Below are 25,858 nucleotides of genomic sequence, written 5' to 3'. Positions count from 1 at the left end.
CTTGGGGACTGGCTCTCAAACTCTTTCAACCACTTCCCATACTGAGATATTTATAGTTCACCAGCCTAGTTTTCTAAGCCAACTGACTTTGGGGTGGCCAGAACTTGCCCCAGCTGAATGATGTGTTTTTCCTTCTGGCTTAGGGGAGTGTCACCACAGCAAGCTATATGCAGTGTCCTGTCCTGGTGGCCTCTCCTACTTTATGAGTTCTTTAATTCACTGTCCTGGCACCTACAGTCCAGAGACCCCAGGCAACTGTGGTTCAGAGCCTGCTCTCACTGACACCAGCAGACTGCTTTCTCTGGAGCCAATAGTTCAGCATTTTCCAGAACTAATGCTGGAGTGCAACCCTACAACAAGTTTTTGTTCCTGAAGGGTTGTATCCAACCTGATTATCAAGGCCCAAGAGAACTTCCACAGATTATAGCCAAGGTCTCTATGGCACTAGAAAAAGGAACTGGAGCAAGGTACAGGGATGTGTTTTGATATAACTCTGCATCACGTCCTTGAGTGATTTCTAGTGCAGCTTTGCTGCCTGTAGTGTGAGAAGTGGCGGAAGTTTGCTGAGTAGGTTCCTGGTCACCAGGGATCAGTTTCTGGTTTTCTTTTGACTTTTTAACCTTCTTTTGGTTTTTTGGTGTACTAGACCATGGAAATAGGTAACATTGCTTTATCTTTAGGTTCTGTTTTGAAAAGGTTTGATAGTTCATGCAGAATAGAAAAAAAAAAGCCTAGTCTGCCATAGCATTGCTTACCTGACACAGAATTTAGCCTACTTGAACTCTATATTTTCTTATTTTTTGATATGCATTCTTTCCATTTAGATTGTTGTAGTTCCTATTTATATTGTTTTCTTCACTCTGCTTACTTCACTCTTCTTCAGTTTATAAGGATATTTCCATGCTTATCTGTATTCATCACACATCATTTTTATAGTACAATAATATTATATTATATTAATGAGCCACAATTTATTTAGCCATTCCCCAACTGATTGCTATCCAAATTGTTTCTAATTCTTAGCTATTATAAAAAGTACTGCTACAAATACTTTGGAATATATGAGAACATTCTTCTTGTTGATGACTTTGTTGGTATATAAGTCTAATAATGGAATCTCTGGATCAAAGGGTACAGACATTTTAGTTGCTTTATTTGCACAATTCCATATTGTTTTACACAATGATTTTAGTTTTTCATGATTCCACCAATAATATATTAGTGTGTATATTTTTCTACAAACGTCCCAACGTTGACTGTTGTCATTTTTGTCATTTTTACTTTTTTTCGGGGTATGAAACAACTCCTTAAGTTCTTTTGATTTACATTTTTTTTCTGAGTAGTCCTTAGAAATATTCTTTCATGTAGTTGTGAATAATTTACAGTTCTTTTGAAAATTGTTTATTCATACCCTTTGAATATCTATCTATTGGGGTATGACTATTAGTTATATATGTACCCACATATACATACATACACACACAAACACATACAATATGTATGTGTGATATACACAAACACACACACATACGTATATATGTATATATATGTATGTGTGTGTATACATATATGTGGTATCTATCTATGGTACCTATCTACTATCTATCTATCTATCTATCTATCTATCTATCTATCTATCTATCTAGTATTCACATCTTGGACACCAGACTTTTATCAGAGAAATTCAATACAAAGATTTTTTTCCCCATTCAAGTACTCCCATTCTTGTTCTAGGTGCATTAATTTTTATCTGTGCATTACATTCAAGTAATCAAAGTTATCTATTTTCTCTTTTGTAACTACCTGTATCTTTTTGTTTAAAAATGTATCTCCCATCTATGAGAGGTATATGATCAGTTTCTCTTCTAATATATGATATATAATATGTTATTTAATATTAAGGCCATATATGTGTGTGTATATATGTATATGTATATATACACATGTATATATATTTAGAGAAATATTATGGAATACAACAATAGGTATTGGTCTAAGTTTAATTTCTGCTTTTTGGTTTTTCTAGAAGCTTTAATCAAATAAAGAGATTTTTCCCCCTAGCAATTTATGTTTTCCATTTCAGCAAATATTGTTATTGAGTGCCATTGTTTGTGAATCTCACTTGTCTAGATTATTCCATTGATTTCTTTCTTTTAACCAGTACCAAATGGCATGAGTGAATGTTGCTTTATAATATATTTAAGGTCTAGAAGTGGTATTTTTCCATTATCCCTAATTCTTTTCCTCATTTCCTTGATATTACAGATTTTTTAAATGAATTTTGTTATTGATCTATCAAGTTCTATAAAGTATCCCCTTCATAATTACTCTTTGATAATAGTGTTGCTAGTTTAAAAAAATAGTTATGGTAATATTGTCACTTTTGTTATATTGGTGCAATCTAACCATGACACTGAATTTTACTCCAGCTACTTAAGTTGTTCATTGTTTTTGTTTTGTTTTGTTCTGTTTTTCTAAGGAAACATTTTATAATTGATTTTTTTTGTGTGCTTTGGGAGGTTGATTCTTAGATATCTTAGGCATTTTGTTTTTATTTGGAATGAGATTTCCCTTTCTATTATACTTTCTAGTGTTTTTTTTAGTATATTGATATGCTATTTTTTGAAGTTTCATTTGGTAGCCTACAACTCTGCTGAAGCTCTTAATTATGTATTGATCTTCTAGGATTTCTAAGTAAACCATCACATCATCAGGACAGAGGGGTTGAAATTGAGTACCCCAGGAAAACCTATTTGTCAAGGGACATATGTATAATTGGCTATTTCTATAATCAGCACAGTGATTGCTACATAGTAGGCACTTAATGTATGTTCTTTGAATTAATGAATCTGGGTGATAACCAAAAATCAGAGTCTTCTCTGATTCCCTTTTATCTCCCCCTCCAAGATCCTGGTCCTGGCACACTTGGCCTGTTTCTCCCTCTTCTCCCACCCTTCCCCCATCTTCTCATCTATACTTTTTGCTGCTAATGTGAGACTAGTGAGTGGGAATGGGAGAGTTGTGAAGCTAACTGCATTTTCTTCTATTTCCTCCCTAGAATATTTCCTTTTCCTCCCACCCTAGTGAAATTAGTAGGAGTATATATCTTCTTGGCCACATCCAAATAGGAAGTTCAAAGGGACTAAGGGTGTAGAATGGAGCAAAGATTTCAAGCTTTCTTTATCAGTGAAGAGCAGAATTAGAAAAAGTTAGTAAACACAGAGGAGATTAAAGAATTCCACTGGATATATTTTATAATTGCATAGAGTTGATGCTTAAAAAATGTCTATTGAACTTGGAATTGATGGAATCCAGATAGCAATGGCTTCCTCTTCCACTTCAGTAGAGGTTGTTTGTACTAATTCCAGATAACCTGAAGGTCACACACACACACACACACACACACACACACACACAAAATTCAACTCCAGGACAGGTCAATTCCTTCCTCCTCTTCAAATAGTTTCCTTTCAATCATATTCAGTGATTTCCGATCCTCCTAGATACCGAACACTCTTTGGTCTAGTAATGAGGAGGAAAAAAAAATGTCCCTGAGCCAAATGTGCACCATCAATAGCAAAGTAAAAATTAAGTGCTTTTAATCTCTTTCAAATAATTGCAGGCTTTTAAAAGAAATTCTATATTAAACTGTGAAGAAGACTCAGTGGAAATGAGCAAACAGAGGCACAAGGAGGTTAAGTGCATTGGTCAAAGCCAAAAAGCAATTTAGGACAAAGTATAGACTAGAACCTGCATCTCCTAATAGCTAATCCTTTAAACTGTCCATCAAACACTGCTACATCCTCTACCATTTTCATTGTTTTGTGGCTGGAGTGTCATGTCAGAATGTCCAGGGCAGCAAATTTAATGACACAGCTGGGAAAACTTAAAAGTCACCTCTGCATTAGGTCACAAGTGGAGGTTAATATGACGGTGTGATTACATCCCTATTACCCACCTCCAGAAACCACAGTACAATTCAGGAGAACAGAAAGGTTCCACTGGGATATGGCCACAGTCTGAATGAGCAGCCAAGGTCAGCATGGAAATGTGGAAGAGAAAAGGAACTGTTATGCCCATTGCCAAGTTCAAGCCCACTTAGTAATTCTAGCATCTTCTGGAGGGCCACCTTTACCCACCAATTAAAATGAAGACATTGTCCCCAATTGGATCTTGCAGTAAGATTGCAAACTGCTTTCAAAAAGAGTCCACAATTCCAATGCACTGAGTTCTGAATCAGTCTTTCGAAAGTAACACACTAGAAGGAAGCCTTTATTACCTCTCCAAGTATTTAAAAAAATCCTCACAGGAACCAAATTTAGAACTCCTAAGGCCCTTTATACTCCCCCTCTTTACCTCTACCAAGCACTGTGCCTTTAATTTTCATAATGTATGCAGTTTTAAATTCAACATTTATTTTTAACACCTATATTTTAATGAAACATGAAATATAAAATGAAACTCCAGTCTGCCTTGTATGAGCACAGAGAAAAATCCTAATTACCTGTTTCAAAGTGTGAAGCGCTTTCTAATTTTCCACCAGCCAGTTTCCTTAGACAGCACTCAGTATTATAACTATTTATGCCAATTGTGCTATTTCATGCATAAAATTACTGCATTATTGTTAGAATAGATGTTAGAGAGATATCTAAGCAGGGTGCAATCACTTCACTTTCTATCAAATTGGGCTCCTGAAAGGTATCATAAATTTTATTAGAAGGCAAGGGGCTAATGGCAGCCAATCAGTGTTAATGCTGATAAAATTGCTTGTATTTTACATTATAAAAACCAGACGATATATTTTTTTAATCATAGGGCCCCCTTTTGTTTTATTAAGAATGGATCATGAAAATGATATTGTAATCACACAGCATAGTTAGCAAACCCTCCTGCTTTTCCTAGGCCCTAAAGGGAGGGTTGGTTGGAAAAGGGAGCAGATTTTCTTAAGGCACCAAAGTGTTGGCTGGCTGGCAAGACAGGTTTTGTAGGAAGCTGCTTTCCACCCCTTGATTGATGGTGGCGTAAAGTGAAACGGTGCAAAGTGGATACACCACCCCGTTTGGGGTTATATTTCAATTCCTTGTGGCTTTATGCTCTTAAGGTCCACTCTTTGGGAAACAAATATTAATGTTCCACTGTTCCCAGGTCCTTTATTGAGCCATAAAAATTGTTTTCTATTAACCTGCCTATTGAATCTGAGAGTGGGATGGTTTTTAAGACTCCCCAGCTCATTCTTGAAGTGCCACAGTAAAGAGTGGCAGATTATTATGATATTGAGGAAGGGAGGGAAAGGCAGGGTCAGGCACTTGGTACAAGTTCTGTCTCTTTGGAGCAGAGTTTAATGTGAGTTTACCAAAACATAACAACAGCAACAATAACAACAACAGCAAAGTTGTATCTATGAATGGAACACACTTATGCAAGCCTGAGCAAGATAGTTTACTTAATAATACTAATCACCTTCATTTCTCTCAGCCTCCTTTTCCCTACCTGTAAAATGAAGGGCTGGGTGAAATGATCTTCCGGCTCTAACAAGCATGGTATTTTGGAAAGAACATTCTATTTAAAAGCAGAGTACTTGGATTCCAATCCCATCTGTGATATTTGATAATTTCATCTGACTTCTCTGGACCTTAGTTACTTTATCTCTAAAACAAGTTGGACAAATGCTTTAATCAAAATCCTGTGATTCTAACATGGTCCAAATACATCTAATCTTGCCTTCCTTTGTCTGACTATGATGTCCAATCCATGCTCTGCCTGAACTCTAAGAAGAATAGTATATTAATCAGGAAGGAGAAAACATATACCTTTAAAGTCTGTGAATCCCTCTAGTACCACATAGATCTTCAATCATACTATTTATGTAACTCTCTTTATTTAGTATCTATTACAATGTCATGTATAATGAGAAATGCAGGTTACTTTGTCTCCCTCTTTTCTGAACTCTTAGGACAGTTTTCTTTACCTATGGACCCCATAGGAATAGTAGAGATATTGAAGGTGCTCATCAATCCATATATGTGCATACCTAACACTCTCATTTTTGTCTTTATTTAGTTCCAACTAAAATAAGAAGCATGACTCAGTTTAACTACTATTATGTACCAGTCAGAAGAATTATCATGCATTAGAAAGGGGGTACTCACACAGGAGTCATGTCTTCCATAAGGTTTATGTTTCAAAGTATGCTCAAGTAAGGAAAGAATTATATATTAATAAAAAAAGAATTATATATTGAGAAACATGAGGTTAATCATTTATGAAATCATTCATAAATTTGAGTAGTCATTAAATCACTCATAAATTTCGGCATGGTGTCTTTTAATAGCTGTAGTTAAAAAAGTCTAGGAAATCTACTTTAAAGAAGGTAGGCTATATCAGGTTAGATGTATCTGAGATGGTCACTATGAAATAATTTAATATATATATAATGTATATATGTGTGTATGTGTGTGTGTGTGTGTGTGTGTGTGTGTATGTATATATTTAGTAGCATACAATGAAACTAGTGATTAGGTTGGAGTCAGGAACTGGTATTTATATTTAAGTTGAAATTTTAAAAGTAAAGATTTAACTGGCAGAAAAACATGAATAGAGGAAAAATTTTCACACATTCGAGAGTCATTAGCACTTAGTAGAGTGCCAGGCAAATAGTAGGTGTTCATAAATGCTTATTGATTTTATTTGATTATACTTACACTTAATTGTTTTTTTTTTCCTGTATCAAGAAGAGGCAAAACAGGATACAAAGGAGATAAAGGGAATTCTTAAGGTTTCTTTTACCTGACAAGAATGTCAGGAAGTCCAAGTAAAGCAGCCCTCTCTTTATCTCATCACTTCTATTAGCCTAAGAAAAAATAATAAGTGAGCTATGGGTGTGACAATGAAGGATGATCATAGAGTTAGGCTCAAGATGGTTAGATGCTTATACTACAAAAGCTACATGGGAACTGATATTGAAGGAAAAACCACCTTGAGTTTGTGTTGTGTGTGTGTGTGTGTGTGTGTGTCTCTGTCTCTGTCTCTTTCTCTATCTCTCTGTCTCTCTTTTCCTACCTGTCTTTCTGACTGTTTCTCTCTCTTGTCCAGTTTAATCTGCAAAACTAAAATGTGCATATGATGAAATCACATTGTACTTTAAAAAACTAGGAATCCCTGTCCTAAATAGAGTACTTGCGATATGAAATGTTGCTCAAATGGCAAACCGATAAAGTTCTTCAATTAGTTCAACTAAATTGAAATCACTCTGAAGTCAAGGGCTATATGGATACTCCAAAATACTTACTGATTGACCGACTGATGGATTGATTGTCTGGGGCCCAATGAGAAGACAACACTAGACAGGCTGCTGTTGGAATCCAATTTACCAAGCACACTCAAAAACTAAGTTTCTTCTTTGAGAGATGAGAATCAATATTTTTCTTTTTGGTTACCTTTTGCTTTTTCACAAAAACGCACACATGTACACACACACATACATATACAAATCTTACAGATGGTTACCTTACAGATCCAAATGCTGGTGGCCTAGCATTTCAACCAATTAAATGTAACAATTTGTTCTAAGGTCTCCCACAGACCAGCAAGGTTACATATCAGTGGAGCAAAACCATAGCAGAAACTCTTGACATTGACAATGAACATGTTTATACAAAGTGTTCACAAAAGAAAAAAAAGAGCATGTTGTAACATTCAGAGATGTCAGTTAACAGAACTGTGTTTCTACTCATAAGGGGAGGAGGAGAACAGATGCTAATGGGAAACAGTTTTAGTCTTTGGCCTCCATTACTCTTAGCCCAAAGGCTACACACAGTGGTGTGGCTTCGAGTATTACAGTGACAATTTTATTCTGATTGAAGGCCCACAGCCTCTCAGGGTCCAAACATATAGAATTTTAGACACAGCTAACATGGCACTAATAGGGGAACTTCTTATATTATATTATAAGGTTATACTACAATGTGGGCCACTGAGATGAGAATATTTTCTGAATTGCCTGAGAAATGAGAAATGAGGGTCAGGAACCCAGGAAACTTGACATCTTCAACACAAGCAAGAGACTTGGTAGTATGGAGTCGGGGAGACAGATTCATATTGCCCAGCTTCTGGGCAATTATTCGCCTTAGGATATACACATCCAGAAGGACTGGGGCTGTGTAATTCCAAATAGATTTCATCAGCTCTCAATTCCCCTCCATACCTTCACTACTCTATGTTTTGCCCTAGGCAGACCTAGTCTAGATCTTGCCTTATCTCTGTGGTAGTAAACACACCTGTGTATATATGGAACAAACCAGCCAGTTAAGTTGAAAGGGATGTAGAGAGAAAAGAGCACTGGGGAATAAAGTACAAATATCTTTTCTCCCAATTGACAATTCCCAGTGTTGCCAAGACACTCAGGAAATTATAAGAATCTGGAGAGGTTTTTCTCCTTAACCAATCCCATGGCTTTCCTTAGTTGTAATAGTAAAACTTCTCTACAGAGCTATAAGATTCACAAAACTCTTTCCTCCCAGCAACCCTGTACAGTAAGTAATACAATTATTATAATCCTTACTTTACATATGAAGAAATTGAATCTGAAAGACTTGCCTCAAAGCACCTAGCCAATAAATGGCAAAGCTAGATTTTACTCTAGCTTTTTTGTAACTTCAAACTCTTACCTTCATGCCACATACCCCTCATACTTCTGGGTATATCTTCATCCCTAAATTTGAAGATGTTTTGAAACTCAGAAACCACTGCAGCAATTGATTATTTGAATTGGAAATAAACCCAATTGAAGAAAACAATCGGGAAAATAAGAGAAAGATCACAGAGAAAAGTTTTTCTTTCCCTTGGGTTCCACAGCATTAAGTATACTGAGCCCTCCAATATGGACATCATTGTGTTTCTGCTATGAAGGAGAAAGTAATTATAAACATTGGTTTTTGTCATTCAGAAATCTTAAAAGTTTTGCAAAGTACTTTATAATCATTTCATTTGAACCTTAGCATATTTCATATACCCCCATTTAACAGATGAAAAACTGAAGCTCAAGTTATTTAAATGACAGTTTGCAATTGCCTGAAGCAGAATTTGACCCTAGGTCTTCCTAAATATAATTCCAGTGCTTCATACATTATGCCTCACAGAACAAAACAAGGGTACAATAAGTGTTATAGAATAATGATTCAGTCACACATCAGATTCTTGCAACAGATGGTAAGCCCTATAGGAATTCAGAGGAAAGAGAGATTTCTGGAGGCTGGAATTAACTGGAATGGCTTGATGGATGAGATGGAAATTAATAGATTTTAAAGTGTGGACAGGAAGTGGATAAGTAAAGAAGTAGGTGGGCATTCAGGGCCAGGGTATAAATAAAGACTTAAAGGCATTACAAAACATGCAGTACTCAGGAATAATGATAAAGCAGAAGGTTAAGGAAGAGAGTAGCTAGAGATATCTGAAAAATCATATAGGATGAGATTGTACAGGGCCTTGAATGCCAGGTACAAGACATTCCATTTTGTGCTACAGGCAGTTGGGAGCCATTGGAGGACTTGAATAAGCAAATATTTCAGTAAAAGTGTATGAATGTGTGTGTGTGTGTGTGTGTGTGTGTGTGTGTGTGTGATGTAGTTTATAGAGCCAAAATGGGAGAAGTATAGAAGGAGGTGGATTGTATGTGGATATACGCAGATGATAATGCTCAACATATTTATGTTGCCCAAAACCAGTATTTCTTTAAAATGATTTTGTCATTCTGTGAAAACTTACTGGGAGTGAGGGTGAATCCTCATCGGGCTACAAATTCCATATTTTCATCCGTACTCTGATAACACCAAGTTTTGGCAATATCCCCACTGCTGATATTACTTGAAACCTCAATTGATTTACAACTTTGCAATCTATTTGTCCCTATTTATTAGCCCTCACATAAAACAAAGCATCGCTGGGAAGTTACCTCTGATGTTAAAGACTCTAAAGAGTTGGACAAAAAGGAATCTAGGCCACTGGAGTGCTTTTGGAGAAAGAATATAGTGCAAGAGATCAGCAAAGCAATAAAGGGCCTGCATGTCCCAACCTCCGTATATGAAATGCAGTTAATAATACAAAGCCTGGATGTTTTTAATAAAGGGATGGATGTATGTAGCTGCTGTCCTTGAAGATTCTATTGCTGGCTGAGCCTTTTCAATTCAGACCTTGCGGGGAAGAAAAGATACCAGTCAATGCCCCCAAAAATATGACCAGTGGTAACAAATCTGCCTGGTAGCAGACCATGAAGGGACTTTTAGTGGGCCCTTCTGTCATTCCCAATTGGTCTTATTCATGAGAATTTTATATTTTCAAATCACAAAAGAGACAGACAGCACTTCTTCATTCATTTTGCAGGACATTTCAGTGGGTGCAGATTGAGAGATGCATAACCATCAAGCATGGCATTACCTGCATCTGTCTCCATCAACACATCAGGAAAGATCCAGGAGAGTTATACCTGTTCATTTGCCCTCCACCCCCATAGCGGAAACTTTATGGATGAACACAAGAGAAAATTTAAAGGAAAAATTATGTTAGGGTACACAGCAAAGTGAATAAGCAGCACAGATAGAAAATAATGTAATTGTTTCATGCTGATTTCATTGTACCTAGTTAGGCACAAGTCCTTTAAACCCTAAGCTGTTCAATTTTTAAGATGACAAAAAGATGGACTATGTGACTTTGTGTCATGCCATTTAAGGCAAAGGCAGGTGCACATGGATGTTCTATCTTCAGATTGTACATGACAGCATTTAAAAACAGTCACAGAATGTAAAAAAAAAAACAGAAACAGTAAGTCTTGAGCTGAGAGAGGGGCAAAGAGTGGTGTTTGCACCATGAGTTAAGGGCTGTTGTTCCTTCAACTTGGCTGGTGATTCCTCTACCCCAACTCCTATTCCTACCACATACAATGGCAGAAGATACTAAAGGAGGACAAATGAGAATCTTTCTGGAGACTTGTATGATAAGACATCTGGAACAGAATCTATCTACCTGCCTTTTGCTGACTAGTCTGTGAGGTGTCTAGGAGGACCTTGTCTAGCTGCTGGCTAGAAGGACACAAGAGCCCATAAATACAGTGGATGGTGGTTACCATACGGACAGCCAGAGGTTGAGGAATGAATGTGGTTGAGTTGAGAAAGAGATTGCCATAAACCCCTCTACTTTGAGGATCACAATTGTAGAAGGATGATTCCTTACCAGTATGGTTTTGGAGCATGGCTAAGGAAGTATTAGGTACAAAGAACCGGGTGGAGGGAATTGACGTTTCAGACCTCACCAGAAGCAGCCATTTGCTAAGCAACAGGGAGAGAGATTTCAGAAACTTCCCAGCAATAGCCTTACTGCTTCAGAACTCTATCGTTGTACTTAATTATTTTTGATTATATTTTAGCAAATGTATTTTACAAGTTAATAAATAATCCTTTTGGGTCCTATGAACTTGAAAAAAATATTGAAATCTCAATGATATGGGGCCTTGCCAGGAGAAATTTATGAGGTATTTTTATTTGTGTCCCTAGACAGCAACCACACTAAGGCACTTAAAGAAAAGCCTGGGAGCCTTAAGACCCATGTGAGTTCTTGTATGAAAGGATTTAGCACTTACAATGCCTAGGTCCTACTCGCTCCTACACTAGACCTGGCAATATGGACCTTGGAGAGCCATACAGCGGTTTACCCAAATATAGAACTGTTAGTACCTATTCAAGAAGGGGGAAAAAAAGTCTTGGTGCCTATATAAAGTAAGCATACCTGTGTGGACAACAAACATATCTTCCTACACTAAGCAAGCAAAACAAAACATTACCCAGAGTCTAAAAGTGAGTGAGGGGTTGCATATGGACCAAATGAGTGAGGAATGTGGAATGATGAAGGAATAATATATTTGGAGTCAGAGCATCTGTGTAACATTGGAAAGGTCACTTCATCTCCCTAGGCTTTAGGTCATCATCTATAAACCAGAAGGATGCATTCAGAGATGTCTGATCATCCTAAAGCATATGTCTGAATATGTCACTTCTCTCCTCAATTAACTCCAGCACCTCCCTATCATATCTAGCATTCATTATAGGTTCTATTCTTTGGCCTTTAGAGCTCTTCCCAACCCCACCCCATTTCTACTTTTCTTACTTTACTAAACATTACTATACTCCATATATTCTACAGTTTCAGGCAGCTAGGGGCCACCCATAGATAAAGCCACCCCCACCCCTCCCAGCCTGGAGTCAGAAAGCCCTGACTTAAAATTTGGCCTCAGACACTTACTAGCTATGTGACCTTGGGTAAGTCACATAACCTCACTTTGCTTCAGTTCCCTCATTGTAAAATGAGATAATAATAAAGCCTACTTCTCAGGGTTATTGTGAGGCTAAAATGAGATAATCATTGAAAAACACTGAGCACGGTGCATGGCATACAGTAGGTGCTATGTAAATGTTAGTTATTAGTATTATTTTTTGTTGTTATTATAATGGTTTATCTGAACTGGCCTTTCTGTTGATCTTTACACAGAAACTTCATCTCCCATATTATTGCCTTTTCTTTGTGGCTAGAATCTGTATCCTTCCTTACCTCTGACTTATGGAATACCTGTTTCTTTTAAGACTCATATCAAGTGCCACTTTTTTTTTTTCAGGCAATTGGAGTTAAGTGACTTGCCCAGGGTCACACAGCTAGTAAGTATCAAGTGTTTTGTCTGAGGCTGGATTTGAACTCAGGTCCTCCTGACTTCAGGGCCAGTGCTTTATCTACTGTGCCACCTAGCTGCACCAAGTACCATCTTCTTGTTTGTTTGGGTTTTTTTTTTTAGGCAACTGGGGTTAAGTGACTTGCCCACGGTCACACAGCTAGTAAGTGTCAGGTGCTTGGTCTGAGGCCAGATTTGAACTCAGGTCCTCCTGACTTCAGGGCCGGTGCTCTATCCACTGCACCACCTAGCTGCCCCCCAATTACTATCTTCTTAATGAGGCTTTTCCTAATGTTCCTAGCTGCTGTGGGGACAATGAAAAGAGTACTGGTTTTTGAATTAGCAGAACTAGGCTTAAACCTAATCTTTTCTACTTGCTACCTGCTCAATGTTGAGTTAGCCCTTCAATTATTGTAGTTCTTACTGTTCTCATCTATAAAATGTAGGGCTTGGATAGAGTACTGTAAGATCCTTTCTATCTCTAGGTCTAATCCTTCCCTTTTCACTAGTTACTGTTCTCTACCTTCAAATATTCACATTTTTCTAACTTGAAGATAAAAAAAAACATTGCCCTTTTGAGTTGTTGTCCTAATTTTTGGCTTTGATATAAAATATTTTCATTCACATAACTGCTTAATATAATACATTGACAACATGAATCCAGAACTTCTGGCACATAGTACGGTACTATTTCTTTAAGGATATCTCATTCTGGACTGACACCAAGAGCTCAGAACTTGACCAAGAGGGTAAATGCCAGCACTGTAAGTGTTCATCTCCTTGGATTGCTAGTTATTTACCTGTGGTCAGAAAAAGAACCAGAAAAGCAGAAGACTCTTCTGGGTGAACACATGGGAGCAAGATGGTGTGCTTCTGATCAAAGTAATCATTGTGTCTGGGAGTAGGAGAGAAGAAAAAAAAATTCTTCCCTTTCTGTTTTGTTGGAAGTCTAAGGGAGATAAAATGCTGGAGTCCTTGATGAGATGTTGCCATAGTTCCTCCTTTTTTTTCCATAATGTATCATTTACCCCCTGCTTCTTTATTTGAATGATCTTAATCCATGGTTACTTTTTCCAATATTAATTTACCTTCCTAAGTTTTCTTCATAATAGAAATGGCATTATTTCATTCCATTTATAGGATTTGTCATAAATGCTCTACCATTTCCTCCCCAAATGACCCTCATTCATGTCATCTTTTAAAAAGGCATCTTCTCCTCCTTTGCCCACCCCAGGTAAACATGTGATTGCGAACCCTTCTACTCGTTATATTTCTCCATATATTTGCTTAAAAGAACTTCTTTTGTGGTGACCTGTTTTGAGAAATATTAATTTATGAAAAAGGATGTATAATGCAATGAAATGAGCATGGGATCTGGAGTCAGAGGACTCTGCATTTCATGATGTCATTCAATCTAATTCAAATACCAATTATTAAGTGCACATTATATTCATACATTATGTTAAGTGTTATAAGTACAAAAACAGAAATGAAATAGCACATTTGCTTCAAAGACTACCATGCTACTGGTAAGGATTAGTATGTGCATATACAGGAAAATTCAGAGGACATATGAAACCATAAAAAAAAAATATTTCACTGAGGGAGATAATTAACAACTGGAAGTGACTGGTAATAACATTGTTTGAAAGATGTTACCTAAGCTATGCATTGAAGGAAACTAAGAATTCCTTGAAGAAAAAAAGTGAGAAAGCATACAGTTAAAATATTGAGGACCCAACTGTAACCAAGATCAGAAGGAAAGCAGAAAATTAGGAGACAATTATAGAAAGTTTATGAAATAAAGGTCTCATATCTAAAAATATATAAAGAACTTTGTCAAATTTATGAGAATACAAGTTGTTCACCAATTGATAAATGGTCAAAGGATATGACAGACAGTTTTCCAGTGAAAATATTAAAACAGTTTAGAGTTATACGAAAAAATGCTTTAAATCATTACTGATTAGATAAATGCAAATTAAAACAACTTTGAGATATCATTTTACACCTATCAGATTGGTTAAAATGATAGAATGGGAAAGTAAAAAAATGTTGGAGGGGATGTGGAAAAAATGGGACACCAATTCATTTTTGTTAGAATTGTGAACTGATCTAACCATTTGGGGGAGCAAATTGAAATTAGCACAAAGAATGATTAAACTATCTATACTCTTTGACCCAACAATACCACTACTTGGTCTATTTCCAAAGAGATTTAGGGAAAAAGGAAAATAACTTGTATGTTCTAAAATTTTTATAGCAGCTCTATTCGTGGTGGCAAAGAACTGGAAATTGCAGGGATATCCATCAATTGGAGAACGGTTTGAACAAGTTGTGTTATATGGTTGTGATGTAATACTACTGTGCTGTAAGAAATGATGAGCTCAATGATTTAAAAAAAACTTAGAAAGACTTGTAAGAAATAATGAAGAGCGAAATGAGCAGAACCAAGAGAACATTGTATACAGTAACAGCAATATGGTTTGAAGAATGAAAGCCCTTCCTTTACATAGATTTCTTTTATCCCCACAATATCTCTTTATTGTGTTATGAGGTCTTTTTTGCTTACTTATTTGTTCAGACTCTCTGGTGCTTTATCTGCAGAATTTTTCTTACAAGACTCTTTTGCACATAACATTAGTATTCTCCAAACTTAATCAAGCCTTACTATATGTCTAATTCACGTTCTCTTATGGTCACAAATATTTTTGTGAAATCTTCAATACTACTTGTCATGTGCAAATCATTGTTGCTAATATATTTCAGCCTGCTTATAGCCACCATGCACCTGGTTTTTGCCCTTTACATCATCTGAAATTTCAATTCTTCTGAGATCGTAGTGTTCCATTCAATATTTCCTAACTCCTTTGTAAGGTCTATAATTGGTCCCACTAGTGTGGGTATTCTCTTTAACACGGCGTATTTCAACCAACTGACACTTTCTCATCTCACACAGTTCTTGACTATGTTCTCCTATTGATTCTCACAGAGAATCTTTCAAAGCACTGGAACTCTTTGCTTAGGCTACTGAATAGTTTATATGTACAAGCTGAGCAATGGGGTTTTCTGTATGTCAACTTTCATCCTGGTCATTGAGTGACTAGCCCATCTTCTTTTATGATTATATATATACACACTCACACACACATATATAAACATATATACATATACATACACACATATATATTTGCATACATGTTATATATATGTATGTATATATTTATGTATCCTGAAAAAGTACATTTTATGTTTACTATTTCTCATTTTTTGGCATCAATAGCTGATTTAAATAGGTCAGATTGGAACTGTTGTGATTATTCACAATATCTCATTCTCCCCACTCACTTTAAACTTTCTTCTAATTTGATGTTGATTTTTATCTTTGTTCTAATTATTTGATGCCCTCACTGCAAAAGGTCAGCTGATCCAGATATAACTCAAACATTAGTAAGAAGTAATTACCTCCTTGTTAAGATAAATTCATTATTTGTAATGTTTAGTATTCACTAATCCCATCCCTTTGTAACTTCTGTAAGAATGTATTCATGATATATAAGGATGAAATTTCTGATTATTTTGTGAGCTTTCTTTTGAAAGTCTGTCATAGAAGCATTTTGTTGTTAAAAATATGGGGTTTATGGCAGCAAAAAGCATGGGATTATTGAAATATCTGTACAATTAAAATATGATTAATAAAATTTTGGATCCTGCTCATTATCTATCTGAACTACCTGCCCAAATTGTAAAATACTGTGAAACTGACAGTGTACAAGACTGGGGATGTGATTACCTTCCTGCATTCTGTCCTAGTTAGACCTCATCTGGTATATGGTGCTCAGTTTGAGATGATATATTTTAGGAAGGAAATTAAAAAGTGAAAGGACATCCAATGAAGAATTGTCAAGATGGTGAAGGGCCTTGAGATCATGCCCTATGAGAATCATTTGAAGGAAGCTTAATCTAGAGAAAAGAAAACTCAGGTAGGACATGATACCTGCCTTCAAGGATTTAAAGGGCTGTCAGGAAGATAAAAGATAGGACTTGTTCTACCTGACACCAGAGGGCAGACAAAATTCAATGGGTAGATGTTGCAGAGGCAGACTTCATCTTGCTGGGAGGAAAGGCTGTCAAATAATTAGAGCTATTGCAAAGTGTAATGGGCTGCCTCGGTAGATAGTAGATCTTAGCTAAATATTTTCAAGCAGAAGAGAGTGACAGTTTGTCACATAGGGTATAGAAAGTCTTTTTTGTTAAAGTAGAGTTTGGACTAGATGGCTTCTAAGTTCCAGTTCAACTTTGAAATTCTGTGACATTTTCTGCCTTTCACTTGCTATCATGGCCAGTGGTAATTTAAATGACACTGCTTTTAAAATACCCTAACTTTTGAAATTTATAATATCAAAAAGTTCTACCAAGCACTTGAAAAATTCCTAAATAAAATGTGATACGTGAATGTATGGGAACATTACTAAGCCATAAGGAATGACAAATATGAAGAATTCAAAGATTTATGTAAAGACATAGAAAGTGATGCAGGGTGATGAAAGTAAAACCAAAAGAATAATACACACAATTTCAATAGTATATGTGAAGAAAATGCCACCCAATAAAACTCATTGCAAAAACAATGGATAACATTGCCACTGATTTATTTAAGTTAAAGAATATATCCTTCCTTTGTTTAAATGGATGGCAAACTATAAAAAAGTCACCTCATATTACTGATAATCATCATACAAATATCAATTGTAATTACCATTTTATGACATTTTTGCTTAACCCCTCCCCCAAACATCACCCAAGGCTAATATAATTTAGAAATATAATTGTGAGTTACATGGGACTCGTGTGCTATGTCAAAAAAAATTTTTGTTTTTTAAAAGACTATAATTTACCATGAAGGGACAAAACAGGCAGTGGATAGAGAGTCAGGCCTGGAGCAAGGAAGACTCATCTTGAGTGCAAATTTCATCTCAGACCCTTACTAACTGTGTGACCCTGGGGAAGTCACTTAACCCTCTTTACTTCAGTTTCCTCATCTGTAAAATGAGCTAGAGAAGGCAATGGCAAAACACTTTAATATCTTTGTCAAGAAAACCCTAAATGTGGTATGAAAGAGTTGGACACAACTAAAAAATGACCAAACAACTACAATAACCGACAACTGGGGTATTCTTACAATAAGTAAGCATGTCTCTAAAATGTGGTCATTTCACTATCAATAGCCTTTGTTAACAGTGACAACTCTCAGACTAGTAAGAGGGACCTGATACATACACAAACAACTGAACAGCAAAAAAGCATGACAAGAATGAAAAACAAGTACCAATACCTTGTTTATGCTAGGTCAAAGGAAGTGAAGAGATCATTTCTCACTTAATGAACACAGGAAAGATGGAGATCCTACGTTAAGAAAGTGAATCATTCAAACTTCATCTTAAAGGACTGAATATAACTGTAACAATTAGAGTTTATTAGGGGAGTTGTGTCTTCCAGACCTAGGTAATGAAATGAACAAAACTGTCTAGCCCGGAAAACTTAAATATGGATATGGGATGAATAACTTATTTGGGCATGTGGCTAAAATAAGAGGATAGTAGCATCATATTAAATTGGTAAGTAGAAGGATAACAGAATTGGAGAAGTTTGAGGTACTTTGATGACAAGATGGGTATATAAACATATTTGTGAATAAGGAACATTAATCTTGCCATAGATCAAAATATGGATATGGGGAGGTGGGAGTTAGACATAGCAAGATCAGTTGTGAGAATATTTTAACAGGTCAAACATGTAATAACAAGGACTTGTAATTAAAATGGAAAGGATGAATGCAAGAGATATTTTAGAGGGTGAATCAATGGGATTTACCAACAGATTTAATATAGTAGTGGAGTGTAGGGATTGGACCTATGATTTCACTGGTATTAAGGAGCTCTGAGGTGAGGAAACTCCCTCCACCAATGCAGGTCAGCATCTTCTCTACAAATTATAGTCCTAGAAAGTCACCTTGAACATTGAAAGGAGAAGAAGTGATTTCACTGAGGCTAATGTAATCAAATATGTGTCATAAGTTGGACTTGAATCCAGGTCTTCCTGACTTCGAGTTCATCTCTCTTTCTACCCATCCAACATTCTTCCTGGAGGGGTGCAAAAATTAAAAATAATAATAATAATAATAATAGTAGTAGTAGTAGTAGTAGTAGTAGTAGCAACACCATAATTTTGAGCATGGTCAGCTGGTTAGATCATGTGTATCATGATTTAAAAAAATAGGTATGTCAGAAAGAATAGCCCTCTGACATAGGCACTTCTGAAAAAAGGAGAAAATATTCCAGAACATGTTTTCAAGGATGGTAATATTAATAATACTGTAAAAGACAGGCTCATTATTATCAACTTCACCATTATCCAACTCCAGCCTCTATGACCAAGGTCTCAGAAAATCATAATCTACACACAAGTCTTCTCCACGGCCATAGAAAATACAGCTCAACAAACAAGGGAAGCTAGCTTGGAACATCAGACTGCAATGTTCTAGAAAAAGAGTCTGTCTGTCCGTATGTATGTATATATGTCTTCTTCAATACTTGCTAGTTATACACCAACAATAAAATTGGCCAGCTTTTAAACATCTACAAAAAATCTAGTTCTTCCAGCTTTCATAATGATCTCTTAAGACATCACTAATATAGGATAAAAGCAACCCTTGTCATGGCTACTGGCACCAGCTACTGCCTTCCTACCCCTGATACATTTCAACAAATTAAGCACTATTCTAAATTAATAGAATTGTTTGGAACAACAATTAAAAAAAACCTAACTGAATATTAATTAAATTTTAAAATCTAAGTGAGTTTTAAGTGAACAATTTATGAAGTTATACACTTTTTCAAACCCATCATTGCTGAATGCATTTATGAATATCCTGTTGAAATTCCTTTCAGAATCTGTGACATTTGATCTTAAATACCTTTAGGGTGGTAAAACCTTGAAGATGGATTTGTCTTTTAGAAATAGCCAAAGTTATTTACAGCAAACTGGATAATACTATTTCCAAAAAAAAAAAAAACAAGTAATGGATAATGTGGGTGTTTTAGTTTTAAAAATTCATGTCTCTTAAACTGACTTTGAAATCAATTCCTAAAGAGGAGCTCCAGAAATATAGTGAGTACTGGCAACATCTTTGAAAAAAATTACAGTTCCCTCAAATGTGAGCTCTGAAAAGAACATTGTAGTGTCTGAAATCTGGTCACTGTGGTTTTTGGTTTTTTGTTTGTTTTGGAAGAAGGTGGTAAAGAATCAATCCCATTGCCTTATAGTCATACCTCCAATAGCCATATGAGACAAGGTGAAGAGTAGCTTTCCCATGGCTCACCTGTAGGAAGCTTGGGAAATCTGAGCTGCAGTGTGAATAACACATGAATGATAACAGCAGAGGACAAGAAGGCTACTGCTTTGATAAATGCCCCAAGGGCCTGCAAAATGGCAGTGCTTGGAGGCATGTGCCAAATCATGTTTGGCTTTGGCCCTGTAACTTGTGATTCTGTCAAGGACTCATCACATCAATTGGTGAGAAAATGGATTACCGTCATTCTTCAAGGCCCAGCACATCATTCCCCATTGATTGGCATGCCAAATCCTTCACAAAGTAATGAGTCAGGGACGATTCAAATCATCATCGAACTGTCAGCTTGATTGCATAGCCCTCTATCAATGGGATTAAACTGGTGTGGCATCCAAAATATAATGAAAGGCATTACTTGACTTGAAAAGTTGACAGAAAGACAGGGATGCAGGACCTGGGAGACCTAGACCCATAGGAAACAAAAAAAAATAGCAGGAGAAATTTAGAAAAATTGGGTGATTGTTGACACAAATCCATTTGTTTTTCTACCAGGTACCATGACAAAGAGAAATTGCAAGGGGCATGTTAAGGAAGCAAAATGAACATGTAACCCAGCTCCTTCATTTCATAAATGACAAAACTAAGGCCAAGAGAAGTGAGAAGACTTACACAAGGTTATATAGTTAGTAGCAGGAGAGCCAGGGATAGAACCTAGCTCACCTGAGTTCCAATCTTGTACTTCCACTACAAAAAGCAGCAATTCTTATGCAGTTTAAATTGCCATTACTTTTACCCATTGGAAATAGAATTTGTTTCTTTGTTTTCAATGGACAGATTGATTTTACATTTTATATGTGATTGGAATTTTATTTTCAAACTGCCATTCTTTCCCCACTCATAGTTCATTCTACTCTAGCACTATTCCACTATCAGCTGGGGATGTTCTCTGAACTTTTGTTTTCAGTTGGTGCATATAGTCTTATTTTAATCCATACACACTTCATGATCCCCCCCCACCTTGATCCAACAGCATGTAATTGAAATTTCATTGTTAAATATTGAATTTGTTTCTGGTTTTTGCTACCACAAATAAATGTCTGTGAATATTTTAGTATATACAGGATTTTGCTTTCTTTCTGGACTTTCCAGGTCCTTTGCACTGGCGAATGGTTCAACATAGATATGAATAAAGTTTCGTCAATGGAGAGGACATTAAAGATGATGCTCACAGATTATATGCCACCATACATCCAAGAAAACCAACGTATACCACGCACCATGAAAACTGAGAAAGAAGGAGAGATAATCAGGTAGTTTATTGTAGCTACCTTTATTATTGTTGGTAAGTATCATAAAATCTCTGTTTCTAAATTTCTGTAAAAATTATGAAAAAAAATTAGGATCATAAGTTTTGCATTTCATAATAAGGTTTTCAGGAAAAAAAAGTACTTTGTAAGCCGGCAAAGTGCCATATAAATGCAGATTATTTAAGACTCTCCCATCTGTGTTAATACAATAGCTATGTAGATTAACAATTAACCTTTGGAGCTCAAGGTAAAAAATGTTTATTTTTTTAACAATTGTCCTATTTTATTTATTTCAAATTTTGATTTGTTAAATATCATTTTGTGTTTATCTGACCTTTATTTCCAAATCTATCCCTCACTGCCCTCCTACCCAGAGAAACATTCCTTGTAACAAATTATAAAAAAGAAAGCAAAGGGAAAATAAGTGCAGAAAAGCTAACAAGAAAAGCAAAGCTGAAAGAATATTCAATAATCCATGCCAATAGATTTCCCCTACCACTCCCCCTACCACCACCTCTGCAAAGAAGGGAAGACATTTTCTTATCTGTTATGTAGGAGCAGGTTTACTATGACTGACCTCTTTTAGATGAAGAGTTGGGGGTGGGGAGTCAGAGTAAAAGAACTCTGTAAACTTCTTGGATTCGGGTTTCTTGAGGGATTATTCTATGATTTTTATGTTGTATACACTTAAATAACTGGAAGACTCTGCTTTTATTTCCCTGTAACTAAGGCTGATTATGGGCTTTGCACTACATAAGACTTCCTTTAAAAGTATGTGGGGGGGGAGCAGAATCAAGATGTGGAGTAAAAGCAGTGACTTGCTTAAGCTGTCCCCCAAACCCTTCCAAAAACCTGTAAAAAATGGCTCTAAACAAATTCTAAAGCAGCAGAACCCAGAAAAAGACAGAGTGAAACAAATTTACAGCCCAAGATTGCCTGGATAGTTGATCAGAAAGGTATATCACACCAGGCTGAGGGAGGAACACAGTTTAGTGTGGGCACACAGACCTCAGTGAACCTGTAGCAGGCCTCAGAGGACTGAGTCACTGGCAGCCATGGTGATTTCCAGACCTCTCAACCCATGAACACCAAAGACAACTTAGAAGGTCAGCAGGAAAAGTCTGTGTCTGCTGTGAGAGGGAAGCATGGGGTCCCAGCCACAGTCTCCAAGCACAGGGCTGCAGCAGCTGCCTCCTGGAATTGAATGGCTGATCAGAGGGGTATTGCAGAGATCTCTTTACTGGTGCAGGATTCTCTTGCTTTGCCCGTGATTGGATCTGGGTCACAATTCTGGGTGGCAGTCCTGGGGCAAGAAAGAGTATTGGTGTGGTGGAGCTTGTAGTGGCTGTATAGATAGAATCCTCCTCACAATTCCAAGACAGAAAAGAATGCTTGCGGTCACTCATAGACCAGAGCACAGACCAGGAAAGGAGTAAACACCTAGCCCTTGATCATAGCAACTTGGAATAACTGAAAATGTTCAGGTTCCTAGAAGTATCTCTGAAAACAGCTGCACAAAACCCCAAAGCTTGGGACAGTACTTTCTCCACACTGGAAGCAGACCCCTACCTTAACAAAGTATTTATAACTCAAGTAATTGGCAGGATCATGAGCAAGCAGTACAAAAAGAGTCAGAATATAGAATCTGACTTTGATGACAAAGAAGATCAAAACATACAACCAGAAGACAACAAAGTCAAAGCTTCTACATCCAAAGCCTCCAATAAAAATATTAATTTGTCTCAGGCCATGGAAGAGCTCAAAAAGGATTTTGAGAAGCAAGTAAGAGAAGTAGAGGAAAAACTGAGAGTGATTCAAGAAAATCATGAAAAACAAGTCAACAGATTGCTAAAGGAGACACACACACACACAAAAATACTGAAGAAAATAACACCTTAAAAAATACCCTAACTCAAATGGCAAAAGAGGTCCAAAAAACCAATGAGAAGAAGAATATCCTAAAAAGCAAAATTGGCCAAATGGGAAAGGAAGTCCAAAAGATTGCTGAAGAAAATACTTCCTTAAGAATTAGAATGGAGCAATGTAAGCTAGTGACTTAATGAGAAATCAAGATACTGTAAAACAAATTCAAAAGAATGAAAAAATAGAACAATGTGAAATATCTCATTGGAAAAAAACTGACCTGGAAAATAGATCCAGGAGAGAGAATTTAAAAATTATTGGAATATCTGAAAACCATGATCAAAAAAAAGAGCCCACACATCATCTTTCAAGAAATTATCAAAGAAAACTGTCCTGATATTTTAGAACCAGAGGGCAAAATAGAAATTAAAAGAATCCTCCAATCCCCTCCTAAAAGAGATCCCCAAAGGAAAACTCCTAGGAATATTGTGGCCAAATTGCAGAGCTCCCAGGTCAAGGAGAAAATATTACAGGCAGCCAGAAAGAAACAATTCAAGTGTTGTGGAAACACAATCAGGATAACATAAGATTTAGCAGCTTCTACATTAAGGGACCACAGGGCATGGAATATAATATTCTGGAGGGCAAAGGAGATAGGATTACAACCCAGAATCACCTACCCAGCCAAAATGAGTATAGCCCTTCAGGGAAAAAATGGCCATTCAGTGAGATAGGGGACTTTCAAGCATTCTTGATGAAAAGACCAGAGCTGAATAGAAAATTTGTCATTAAAATACAAGACTCATGTGGAACGTGGAATATCAAGATGTAAACAGGAAAGAGAAATCATAAGAGACTTATTAAGGTAGAACTGTTTACATTCCTGCATGGAAAGATGATATTTACAGCTCATGAGACCTTTGTCAGTATTAGGGTAGTTGGAGGGGAAAAAATTATACGTATGTGTGTAGATAGATAGATAGATAGATAGATAGATAGATAGATAGATAGAGGGCACCGAGTGTGTGGAAGATGAAGGCATGACAGCAGAATAAAATTAAGGGGTAAGAGAGGATTATACTGAGAGAAGAAGAAAGTAAGAGGTAGAATGTGGTAAATCATCTCACATAAAACAGAGAAGAAAAGGCTTTTACAGTGGAGGGGAAGTGGGGGAAGTGAGAGGGAATGAGTAAATCTTATTCTCATTGGATTTAGCTTAAGGAAGGAATAACATACCCACTCAATTGGGTATGGAAATCTATCTTCCCCTACAGGAAAATAGGGGGGAAGGGGGATAAGAGAGCAGGTGGATAATAGAGGGGGAATCATAGGGAACATCGGAGGAAGGGGTACTCAGAAGCAAACACTTCTAACCAGGGACATGGTCAAAAAGAGAATAGAATAAATGGGGGGGGTGGATAGGATGAAGGGAAATATACTTAGTTTTTCACAAAATAACTACTATGAAGTGTTTTACACGACTCACATGTATGACCTGTATCGAGTTGCTTGCCTTCTCAATGAAGGTGGGTGGAGAGGGAGAAAGTGAGACAATTAGGAACCCCAAATTTTTAAAACCAAAGTTAAAAAAAATTGTTTTCACATGCAATTGGTTAATAAGATATACAGGAAATGGTGTATAGAAATCTATCCTGCACTACAGGAAAATTGAAGGGGAAGAGGATAAGAGAAGTAGGGGGAGAGATAGAAGGGAGGGAAGGTTAGGGGAAGGGATACTTAGAATGCATGCCATCTTGGGGTGGAGGAAAGGATGAGATGGGGAGAAACTTTGGAACTCAAAATCTTGTGGAAGTGAATGTTGAAAACTAAAAATAAATTAATTAATTTAAAAAATAAAAAATACATAAAAGTATATGAATTATTATAAGGTTCTGAAGAAGTATTTTCTTAAGAACATAGATTAATAATAACAATATTAACAATACCCAAAGGATGTTTGATCATTCCATTCACCAATGCATACTATATCCACTTATGTATAAAGCCACCATGTCCATTAGTTTACAGGCATCACGACTTCCCATGGCCTGAAACATTGATCACCTAGTGACTAATCCTCTGGGATGAATCTCTCGACATTTGACTAAGAAAATCCTTAAAAGACACACACACTGCACATATGCATACACACACACACACACCCCACTAGGTCTACATTTTAAGCATTCCATACTTAGAAGAACTTACAAGGGTTAGTGATCCATTGGCTAAGAGTCAATTCCATGCCATCAAAATACATTTCAATGAGACTTTTTTGTATGAATTTACCACTCAATTTTATTTTATCTGTCGTAGAGGAAAAGAAGTCCTGAAAATACAAAATCTTTTTCACTTGTACTCCTCTGACATAGGTTTTGCATAAGCAAAATAAACTTCTCAAAATTCATTACAGAATCCAAGTACTTTGGAGAGCTAGTGCAAAGATATCTTTAGTTGACGAACAGGTAACTCTCATCAAATGATTCTCCTTGTTGTGTTCTCTAACACAGATACACTTGGTTCTTGGAGTTCCTCCCACTACTTACCCAGAATATCTTCTTTCTTCTTTCATCTTTTCTACCTCTCTTAATCCTTAATCCACTTCCAAGCTGATGTTAATGCTACCTC

Source organism: Phascolarctos cinereus, unplaced genomic scaffold (genome assembly GCF_003287225.1).
Source record: "Phascolarctos cinereus isolate Bilbo 61053 unplaced genomic scaffold, phaCin_HiC Scaffold_4;HRSCAF=312, whole genome shotgun sequence".
NCBI classification, from domain to species: Eukaryota; Metazoa; Chordata; class Mammalia; order Diprotodontia; family Phascolarctidae; genus Phascolarctos; species Phascolarctos cinereus.
Note: the sequence above shows the minus strand (reverse complement) of the source record.